Source organism: Alligator sinensis, unplaced genomic scaffold, assembly GCF_000455745.1.
Source record: "Alligator sinensis unplaced genomic scaffold, ASM45574v1 scaffold97_1, whole genome shotgun sequence".
In the NCBI taxonomy this organism is placed as follows: Eukaryota; Metazoa; Chordata; order Crocodylia; family Alligatoridae; genus Alligator; species Alligator sinensis.
The window spans coordinates 286,741-299,001 of NW_005841921.1; positions in this window are offsets into that span (position 1 = coordinate 286,741).

The following is a 12,261-nucleotide window of genomic DNA, read 5'->3' on the forward strand; positions in this document are numbered from 1 at the left end:
GCTAAATTCTTTTGTGCAACTTTGTTCTATGGTTTTATGTTTGCACTTAATTTTCCTATCTGAGGAACCTAGCTGAGGTTCTCCTCAGCTTACTCTGCTTCCTGACAAAATAGGTAAGAGGGCATGAGCTTTCTGTTCAACACCTACCTAAAAGTATCTTAATGTAGCCACATGATAGAGATGCATAGGCTAGGTATAGACATTCAAAAAGCCCAAGGCGGAATCGATCTAAGTTATGTGGTTTTCTGTAAATGGCGTAGTTTAGATCGCTAACAAACAGAATACACAAAGCCCAGACAGACGTGACAATTTTGACCTGATCTGGTCCCTGAAAGTGCTCCATAACCATGACCAAACAGAAGTGCATGGCTGCAGAGTGCTTTAAAAGGGCCTGATCCCACAAAAATCTGAAGCCTCATGATGAAGACACTCCAAAACGAAGCAGCTTCAGTAACTTGTATCTGCATTCCTCCTAGCCCTGGCACTGTTTTCAGAATGGGAGGGGGGAAAGGGAGCGGAGGGAGTTTGGTCTGTGTTTTTTTCAGCTGGCACTGGAGGGTGGGGCGGATGGATTGGAGCCCATCAGAAGTGGAGGGGCTCCAATCCACCCACCCCACCCTCCAGTGCCAGCTGGGGAGACCTCAACAGCACTGGGGCTGGGAGGGGGATATTGCTACCGGACAGCCACTCTAAACATCAGCTGGATTCCATAAGTCTTGGAACCTAACAGCAAACTTCTGTTGGGCCTGTGGGGTTGTTATAACTCATGGCACTTCTCAGGAGCTGCTCATCTGTCTGCACCTACATATGTCCTTTGGTAGTGGTGGGGTGTGGGTACAAATCTTAGACTGGGTTCTGCCATTTTTAAACCAGTCTGTGTGTTCCAAACTTCTGTTCTGTTATGGGTATAGACCAGTTTTGTGTGCTGAGCTTCAATTCTATTATGAGTATAGACAATTTTCCGATCACCTATAAAAGTGTAATGTTTGTAACTGGCCAAAGAGTTACTATGTCTTGTAATGTTGTGATACTTCCTGGATGAAAATGATATAGGAGAAATTGTTAAAAACCTCTTCCTGATGTGGCCTTATGAATTAGTTTATCAGATAGCACTGGTTTTGAATTTAGCCTGACAGCTACATGCTACCCAAATATGCATACTCTAAAATATTTTTTCCAAGCATTGTGAGAAATAACCTGCAATTTCAGGGACTTATCACAAATCCTAAATTCCCCTGTCAGTGCCCATATTTTACCTTGTTCTAGAAAAGAAATTGCACCTCATTATCTCAGAGGTGGATCTCTGATACCTTTTGCTGTCTCTAGACTCGACAGTCTTCATAGTTTCTAAATGGGACAGCTGTGAAAGTTGTTGGGAGTGACAGTGGGGAGAGCATGAATGGCATCTAGTACCTGGGCTCTATTTCAGTTTACATACTGCTAGAGAGGGCAGACGTGAGCTGTGTGAATTCAAACGATTGTGAATATGTGAAGTGGTCAAAAATTGGTATTTCCTTCCATGGGAAATTCTGAGATTTGAAATGTGGTCTTATCTGAAATCAGAATGGAACATCAAGAATCTTAATCTTTGGGAATATTTCATTTCTCACAATACTCTCTCTGACCTTATTGTTTTGATTCAATCTTATCTTCAGAACAATAAAGTTGAAAAAGAGTGTTTTGACTGTATCGAAACAAAATATTTGAGGACTTTCAAAAGTCTTGATATGCACCATCCATTCTTGCAAAATGTTTTATTTTTCATCTTTTTTTTAAACTGGCTCCAATGAATGTATCTTAAAACGCCCATCAATATAGTTGTATCAAAGGCAACAACTAGTCCAATCCTGTTGTGCTGAGAAGGAAGCTATATATGAAGTGGATATAGATGACAAGCAGATGGGGTGGGGAGAGGTGGTTTTTGGGACTCTACAGAGATAAAGCAAAGAAATATGTCCTTCCTATCAGCACTGCCAGTGATGAATATCAGCCTGTATTCCTTTGGCTTTTCACAATGAGACATCAAACTGTCAAGTCCCACCTTATCTACTGTAAGCAGTAGCCAGAGAGGAAGATTTCACCAGGGTAAAAATTATCCCCATTGTCTAAAGATTTGCCAACCCTCCCTCTCTTCTTGCTCCCATTAAAATCATTGAATTAGGGATAATAGGGTAGTTAGCTGCTGAAGTCAGGCAGAAGAAAGGGCATAGTGCATGTTAGAGACAGTCTCGCTCAGAGTGGCATAAGCTTCATATGTGACAGCATCTGACAAGGTAGACTGATGCCTATGAAAACTTAAGTCTGTCTGAGCCAGTTAAGTCTCTCAGGCAGGGGTGGGCAATTATTTCAGGTGAAGGGCCACTTACTGAGTTTTGGCAAGCTGTCAAGGGCCACATGGCTGCAACTTGACAGGTGCCCCGCCCCCTGGTCATCATCTTGGGGCCAGAAGTCCCACTCCTAACCTCTGACCTTTGCCACTGGAAGTCCCTCTCATTGCCCCTGTAAGTACTCCTGTGGGGAAGAGGGTTTGCCATCTTAGGGGGAAAAAAAACAAATTACATACTAAAAATCAAACACCCATAACAACATATTCTAATTTAATTTAAAAATATATTTTTGTCCTGATTTGTGGGCATTTGTGGTGTATATGCAGAAGTGATTGCATATGGGGGTTTGTGTGGATGTGTATGTGGATATTGAAACCATGTTGTGTAGACTGGGTGGGTGGGAAAGTGGCGTGGGAGAGTGGAAGCAAGCGGGAATATGGGGCCTGCACCAATGTCCCAGGGCCAGCGCCAGCGGGGCCCAGAGCGGGGGCGGTAGGAGCGCGGGTGGGGGCTGGCAGGGGTCTGTGGAGCCGGGCTGGGCTGCACCAGCAGGGAGAGGAGAGGAGTTGGCCCGGCTCCATAGAGCTCCTGGCGGCCGGGACCCTGTGCTCCTGCCGCCCTGCTCTGGACCCTGCCAGCGCTGGTCCCAGGACACTGGCGCAGGCCCTGCACTCTTGCCTGCCTGCCGCTGGATCCCACACACCCACTCCCAGCCCCATGGTACAAAAAGGGAGCAGTACGCAGCCCCAACCCTGTGCTCACCAGCAGGAAACAAGATGGTGCTCAGCGCAGGGGAAAAGTGCCCCGCCCACCTGTACCCAGTTCCCTGTGCTGCAGCCACTCGGAGTCCACAGGGACAGTTCTGCCTCTCAGCTGTGTCACTGCCGCCCTGCAGGGCAGTGGTGGCAATGGAGAGCAGGCACAGGCAGCCCTGCGTGGGCTTGGAGCAGCTGACCTGAGCCTGTGCGAGGCTGTGTGTGCATGCGGTGGAGGCAGCAGCCCTTTGTGGGCTTCAAGCGGCTGCAGCCAGAAGCACCAGCCATGCGGGGGGGGGGACAACGCTTTTCCCCCATGCTGAGCACCAGCTCATTCCCTATGGGCAACTATGGGGTCAAGGCTGCACGCTGCTCCCCACCTGTACCACGGGGCTGGGGCAGGGGCACTGGGAGTGAGCGGGAGCCAGCGGCAGCTGGGCAGGAGCACGGGGCCTGCGGTGGTGTCCCAGGACAAGCGCTGGCAGGGCCCAGAGCAGGGTGGTAGGAGTGCAGGGCCCTGGCCAGCAGGGGCTCTACGGAACCAGGCCGGCTCCCCCCTCTCCCTGCTGGTGCAGCCCAGCCCAGCTCCACAGACCCCTGCCAGCCCCCACCCCGTGCTCTTACTGCCCTGCTCTGGGCCCCGCCGGCACTGGTCCTGGGATACCGGCACAGGCTCTGCACTCCTGCTCGCCTCCACTCCCACCTGCCCCCGCTACCACTTTCCTGCCCACCTTTCGGCTCCCAGCTGCATGGCCAGACCATGGGGCTCAACAGGAGCCGGCCCACCCCTGAGGACTGGGGCAATCCCCGCGGTCCTCCCTTGCCTCCCCCTACCCCTCACCTGAATTTACCGTGCTGGTGCAGCCACGAGCAGCCCTACAATCGCTTCTGGCTGGGTGCAGGAGGGCTGTGGCAGGCCAGACAGGCCCTGATATTGCAGGAGTCTGCCAGGGCTTCCCCTGGGTCCTACTGTACCTGGCTTCTGTCATCTTTGACAGAAGCCAGGGGCAGACCAATATTAATTTTCTAAATTTTTTAGGAGCCCCATGGGCCGGATAGAATGGCTTGGCAGGCCAGATTCAGCCCACAGGCTGTACTTTGCCCACCTCTGCTCTTAAAGTGCCACCCTGCCATACCTTTTAACTAAAACCATCAGGAAAAGTCATCCCCTGTGTGGTTCTAGCATACTTTGAGTGCCTATTATTCAACTTCTGTCTCTATCATTTTTTCTCATGTACATTTATCCTCCTATTTTTTTTTTTTTTAAATAATACTGACTAATCAGGCAATGACATGGCTTATCCCCATACAATCCCCAAAGAGAGAGACATCTAGTTTACATCAAGAACTGAAAGTAAGAGATACATGTGTGTATATATATGTGGACTTGTACAATATGCACAATATGTCTAACTGAGATTCCTATCTAAAGATAAGAAGCCATGGGAATTGTGTTTCTCTGTATGTTAGAGGTTGATTTTGAACAATACAGACAGATGCACTGCATATGTTAGCAAAGAAAAGGGACAGAGGCCTTTTAATTCATGTCATTTATTGAATATAAATAGTCTTAATGAATATCTGCTATCACAAAGTCCTCACATTCTTTTGACACTGTGATTTTGCATAACATTTAGAGGAAAATACCTGTGGCAAGATTTTGCAGGGTTTTATTTTCCATTCTGAATTAGGGCACCATTCAACCTTTTTTCATTAGGTTTTTTTTTTAATTACACTATTAATTATCTTAAAAGTAGCAAAAGATCTTTATTAAGCTGGTTCATGGGGATCACGTTCAGTTATGACTTTTTGTGAGGCCTGTGCACTGCTGTGGAAAGAGTAGCATCAACTATTTACATTTAAATTTTATGATCTGTTGTCTAGACTTTGATCTTATCAGCCGTATCTGTTACAAATGTAAGTTGGAAATAAACAGCAGGAAGAAACTTCACAATTCCAACTGGCCCTGCATACAGAATGATTAAAAGAATAGGGGTTTTGTTTTACCTAGACCCTTTTAATATTAACACACCTCAACCTACTTTACAGAGTAATAATGAGATTTTGGTGATAACACAGATGCATGAGCAAATGGAACAGCTGTTATGGTCTCAATATTAATAACTTCCAGCCTGGGGCATTAGTACTTGCTTTATCAAGAGAATCTTGGCCAACACACTGGAGTTATCACTTTACTCTGTGTCAAAACATGTGATGAGCTGTCAAACTTCTAACTTAGAGAGCCACAGAAGAAGGGACGTTGGTTTCATGTGCTATGGAACCAGCACCTTTTCTGAGCCTACTTCTGCACTAAGCTAGTTCTGTATTTGGGGGGGTAATTTTTCAAAGAAATTCAGAAAGCTGGAACAACTCCCAAGATGTTTTCTCCTACATATTTTCCTCTCACACTGAATGCTATCTTCTTGTAATATAATTTATAACCCTACTGTACTGGAACAGCCTATTTAGCTTTTGTTTAAATCTGTTATCTCTCTCTCTGCTCCCTCTGCATCCCCTCCTCTACACATGCCTCATTCTTAGCTTCCCTGTTAACCCTGGATATGCTGACTGGTTTTCTTTTTCCTTTTATGTGTTCTCACACCAACTCCTCTCTAGCTTATTACTTTAGTTGTCTGCTTTCCCTCCTCCTGTATTAACAGCCCCAGCTCCAAATCCAGTCACTTCCAGTTGCTTTTCTTTTGCAATATTGACTCTGACTCCCTTAGAATTCCTAGAAACAAGGAACACCAGCCTCCGGTAATATCTCACTATGTATGCAACCAGCAAGAGCTCTAGGGACCAGTGGTGGTCAACTGACTCCAGTTCAGCTATCTCAGCTTATCTTTAACACCAAACAAAAGTTTTGGTTCTAGGCTAAATGCTCTGAACTAGTTCTCAGAGCAGTCCAGAAATTTAAATCACATAATTTCTGCATCTGTATTATTATCAAGTGAACTAGTTACATAGTTGTTAAAATTCAATGGTGCTGTCGCTTTGTCCACAATACATGAAAGTCAAAAGCTCAACCCCCTCATTTTGAGTATTGCCAAAAAGATAAAACTGTTTCTCCAAAAGCATCTCTTTGCTCTCCTATAAACTAGTTGGTATCTTTTTAAAAGTCTTGCCTCATGCCATCTGAAATTCTGGTCTATGTGAGGTTAACAAATGCAATCTCAAAGATGCTTTCACTTGAAAAGTTAAATATAAAATTAAGTTCAGAGGGAAGAGAGGAGAGATGTTACTTTGAGAAACACAGTTAATTATATTGTAATGTAGGAGATGGGAAAGATCTAGTTTTAGGTTATTAAATCCATCTCTGTCCGTTGTTACGTCTCAGCTCTGTGTTCTCGGGCAACCCTGGCACAGGATGCAGTCTGTCTGACTCACAAGGACTCACCCCCCTCCCTCCCCTCCTCTACATAAATGAAACTGATTAAGATGCAGTGAGAGATGCACTTAAGACCCTCCAGATAAGGGTGACAAGAGTGAAACAACTGCCGTAGGTCTCATTTGCATCCGAGGTGGAACCAGATGACCATTCATTTACATGAGAGATGGAGAACAGAAAGCCTGAAGCAGAGACTGCAGTGAATTCTGGGATCAGAGCAGCAGGGGAGCACTGCATGATGGGGAATCTGTGCTCCAAATGTTAATCAACCCATGTTCACACACACCCAGCTCAGCATTTATCAGACCAGTTCTAATCTGGATTTACTAAGGACTTCCACCCCCCTCCCCCCAGACACACACACACAGCTCTAAGTTTAATAGGCATCTCGGGCCGTACATTCCCCGGTCCCACTATGGGAGGCCTATTTAAACTTGATTGACTAAAACTCGGTTGCCGGGTTAGGGAATGCTGAGGCAAGAGACCGAGTCAGAGGGGGTATGGGCAACATTTGAACAATGGTTAAGGGTTCATCACAGCATCCAGCCTGCTGGAGCCCTAATCCCAGGTGTTGTCATATCTTTCCCGAGACGACTGGTGGGAGTCCTCTCCACAAAAGGTTATGAGCACCCCAATAATTGCTTTAAGTCTGTTAAAAGACTATAGTAAGATCTGGAAAAGTCATGCTAAGCTGAGGCTTGTGCACAACAAGTAAAAATCCAAAATCCTGATGCTGCAAGCTATCTATTGTTCCTGAAGAAACCATGAGATATCCCATCAGTATATCTGCCACCCATAGGAATTTCAAGCTGGCTCCCAAGTATTTGGGTTACTCCCTAATCTTAAGTGTTTCCTGATTATCAATCAGTTTCCTGAGATGGTCCAAACCAGATAACCCCTTGTCAATAGAAAAGACAATGATTTACACTACTGAGGGTGCTTCGAAGCAGCTGAACTGAGGGTATAAAAATCTGTAAGTGTGTGTGCTGCTAGAGGGAGAAGAGGAAGAGGAAAAGGAAGGAAAAGAAGTATAAGCAGGAGGAAAGAAGGAGAAGAAGAAAACCCCTGTGCTGACACCATCCCCTGTCGTTCTTGGGATGCTGGAAGAACAGATCATCTCTCTCTTCAAGGATTGTGCTACAGACTGTGCCTGTCAGCTTTGCAGCCTGAGTACCGTGGACTAGGTGAGATCCCAGCGTTCTCTGTCTTCTTTCTAGGCATAAACTTCTGAACCTGAACTGTATCAGTTAAGCTTGAGCTAAGTTTCCCCAAATACTTAGTGAAACCAGGGTAGTATTGTCATTGTTGGTGTTTGTTTTTCTTTTGCATGTCTATTACTACTAGTACCATTATATATTTCATATGCTTAGCAATAAATAACTTTTATAGTCAAACTGGTAGTAATTGGGTATATTTTTCCTTCTCTTCTCTTTCCTCCCGTGCTCTGCAGCAATGCTTCTTTTACCTAAGCTAAAGATCCCTGTGAGCCCAAAAGTACTGTGGGGTCTGCTCATCAAGAGGCCAAAGATTGGGACGTGCTGAGTTTGAAACACATAAGGGGATCAGCTTGTACAGGCTGATTGACCCAGTTTGACTCAGACGTGCCCTTATGAACTGAATGCTGGCCCATGAGGGTGTCAGCTGGACCCCCAGCCGGATTCAGAGGGATTCTGTTTACCTGTGTGCTTGTGTCTGACTGCAGTTTATTGTTGCTCTGATTAACTGATTTTTGGCATATGAGGGTGTCAGCCTGTCCATGCTGATCAACCCGGCCAGGTCAGGCGTGTCACGTTAATTTGTGTGTGTTTGTGTGTATGACTGATTTGGTGACTGGAGGAACCCAGGCCCATTGAAACTGAGTCCTGCAAGATAGCTCCATTGGGGGTGAGGGCTTGCAGAAGGGAGAGATACAGCTCCGTATAGTAACACAAGCAGCACGTTGACAGAATTACCAAGACCCTAGAAACATATCCCTAATAAATGAGCACACCCCAAAGTAATGGGCAAATCTGGTAACACAGTACAGGATTATTCTATTCACTATGTTTTCCTCTCCTATATGTTTAAATGTTTGAAGCCCATTTGCTTTTTTAATCCACTCTATAGTGGAGACAGAAGCAGAGCTGACCTTGGAACTTTTTTGTTTGCAACATCCACTAACAATTGTTTGGCTGATCCTTCTAGACATTGCTGTTTCTAAAAGAGCTTGTGAGGGTCAGAAATCAGTATGCTGATGTGACTTCCAAGGCACTAGGAACAAGCAGTGAAACTCTTCAGAGAGCTTCTGAAAGCCTCAAACCAGGAAACCTTCTCTACTGCGTCTCTGCATGTTAAAATAGGCTGAAGTGGGAAATCCTCAGAAGACAGATATCTTGCCTACCAATTTAGGAGAAGGAATAGAAGCAGATCCAAGGGTTCTTCTCAACCAACTATATTAAGGTAATTACAACTTTCTATGTCCATACTAGAAATTTACCCATTTAGCTGTCATGTTAGCTATACTACTATAAAAGTGCATTTTCTTTTTCTTTGGGTGGACATGACCAAAGTTCCATGGGTTTTACTAAACATGTTATTATAGAGTGTATCCAAAGTGTTGCACAAACTGCTAGTTTCGTGCCCCCAGAGGCTTGTCCAATTTACCTCAAGGAGAGAGTCACACACTCAGGCTGGGTCCAACTCGAGTTTATTGTTTGCAAACAGTTCGACAAAGGAGCTCAGTGCTCAAAGCAAAGTCGACCCCGAGCCGTGCCCGAGGTTCCATTTTTATAGCTAACCTGAACAATAGATTCCAGCGTGGCAATTTGTAATTGGTTACATTTTTCTGCAAAGTTTAGTACATGCGTAGTCCTAAAACGGAACTGCGGCAAAAGGCCTGCCGCATGCGCAGTTCTGAACTGTGGGCCCCTTATTAACCTCGTGTCTTGGTGTAACTCTAGGGCAATGAGCGAGTATGATGTTTACAAAATTGATGTTCAAAGCAAGCATTAATCTATGTGTTCTAACAAGAAGCCTTGAATCTTATCACAAAGCGAGCGTTGCCTGGACTGTTTCTTATTATGACACTGCTTATCTACTGCAGGAGGAAAGAAGAAACAGCTCACAGTTCAGCTGTGAGGCCCTGTATAGTGAGAATAAGGGATCATGAGACATTTTTACCACAAAAGTAGGGAAAAAGGTGCATTTTTACCATGTGTTAGCTAGTGTCTGGTAACTAACTCAACATAAAAACCTACAGAGGGAAAGATACTTGGAAGTTTTCACATGCATTAATAGGCGAACATTGGTCAAGATAAAATCTAGAGTTAACTAAAATATTACAGCCATAAATTGGCTTGTTAAAAGCACCATGTTTTTAATACAGAAAAGCAATAGGCCTTCTATATGTGAGAAAGGGTTTGCTGGCATGACTGAATAAATTTAGATATTTCACCACACCCTCTAGGGCTGATGTCCTGCAAAGAATCTTTTACTGGTACAGTTAAACCTACCTCCCTGAATGTCATAGGCTAGGCCAGCAAAACAACTTTTCTTTTTGCTGTTATGTCTACACCAGGGCTTTTGCCAACGCACCTCAGTTAATTAAGGGTGTGATTTTTTTTTTTTTTCACATTCTTAACTGACTTATTTATGCCAGCTAAACTTTTAAACATAGCCAAGGCCTGCGTGTTGGCATGGGAGTAGAATTTTGGTGGGGGAGGTCACATAAAGCAAAGCTTAGACAGCAGTAGTATTAGATCAGACATCACAAAATAGGATTCCACAGATACCCTTATTGTTCAAACTTTTCTTGTCTCAAGATGAATCACTGCTTGAAAAGCCTGTCATGGAACTCTTCCCATTTAAAAGGGTAGCATAAATAATCTACTTTTGCTTGAAATAAATGATGTCACTGCCAAAATCACGTCTCACAATATTTTTGTTTTTTTATTAAGAACTCAACTGCTGGAATTAGACTGACAATCTTTGGCTTTTGTTTAAAAACAAAGGAAAAAACTTGAAAATGTGACAATTGCATCTTAGAAAGTTCAGAAACCAGAAGGAAACAAACAAACAAAAAAGGATATATAGCAATCTTCTGAGTTTTAAGCCAATTGCATATGATATGTGGCTTTGACTGTTTGGCATCCACATGGGGGTTAGAAAATTGATATGTGTAAGTGGTAGGTAGCTGGTCATCTCAAGCTTCAGGGTGTTTCCTGGTTGCCTGGAAGAAAAATCTCCATATTGACTCCCCTTTGAATAATTTTTTTTACTTTGGGGTTGTTTTTGCTTTCCTGTGACAGCTAGATGTGGGGGATTGGCTGTGCACTGGTGCCCCTAATAATACTTAGCAATCTCTCAAGGTTGGCTGTTATGGGTCTTGTTCAACTGGTTGCCAGGTTTGAGTTCAGGAAGGAATTTTCCTTTAGGTCAGACTGGCAAGGACTGCAGGTTGTGGGGCTGCTGCTCAGGTTTAGCTCCGTGTTTGTTTTGCTTAGCCCATCTTGGGTTTTGCCTTTCTTTCCAGTAGGGACCACTTTAGCACCCTTGGACTAGGTTTTACCTATCAAATTATCAGCTGTGGCCATGGGGCTCTGGTCCTTTCCTGTGACATCCTGTAGGTTTTTATCATCCAGTGCTTCGTGACAGTGTGATGGGCAAGTTTGTTATTACCCTGAAATAAAATAGTTTTCTGATAGCATACTGTTAGGTTAACAATAATTTAGATTATTGAGAAGTATTAGATTTGCAGCTGAATACAAGGCATGACCTGTGGCCTAGCAATGCTGCTGACCACAAGGCAGAATGATAGCTAAGCCAGCCATTTGCTTATGTTAAGTAACCATTTTAACTGTGCCAACCATTTTCTGAGGGAAAAGGAATAAGTGAATCCGTATAAGTCTGTGCACTGGGAACCAGTTACAGCATGGAACGAGATAAGATAAAGAGGGGCCCAGAGAAAGGAGTAGAGGATGGCACTGCTGAGAACAGAAAACAGATTGGAATGTAGAAGATAACATGTAACCATTACTTAATTTCTGTTTTTGGAAAAGTACTAGCTATAACAGATAAACCTAATGTTACTATGACAATTTGTGAAGCACCATATAAGGAGATGATGGCCATAAGCATTGCTTATGTGGTGACCCTGTAGTCTTACCTTATTGTAAAAGTATAAAAGAACGCCCCACCCTTTAGTGGGGGCCATTTTGCCTCTTTGCTGGCTTCTTGTCATTTGTCCAAGCAAATAAACTGCAGTAAAAGCCTTTACCCGTGTTACCTGGTTCCTATGCAGCTAGACAACGAACTCCAAGGAGTTTTCTCCTATGACAACAGGGGTGGAGGACAGCAGCTGGAGCAAATGTTTTCCTGGCCCCTTTTTGGGCCAGCAGCTGGAAACGCAAAGGACTGGGCAGCGTGGCTCAGGAAGTCTCCTCTAAATCCTGCACCCCTGCCTTTCTTCCAGGCCAGACCCCCGTCTCTGAACCCAGGCCTCAGCAGGACAGAGGAAGGGCTTCCCCCCATGCCACTGCTTTAGGGCTGGCACAGCATGGGGGGGTTGCTCCTCCCTCCAGTGTTTTACATGCTCCCCCTGTTCCTGTCCCAGCCCAGCCGCTCCTGCCCGGGGCGGTGCTGACAGGAGGGTATAAGGGACTTGGCCAGGGCCACGCTTGCAGCCTGTGGCATTGCCAGCCTGAGAGGCTGAGGCGGACGGGGGTGGGAGGAGGGTCCGGAACCATCTTGCTCCCTTGGCCCCGCCCAGCCAGGGCGGTTTCGCCTGACGGCAGCTGCAACGCGGCTTTTCAGC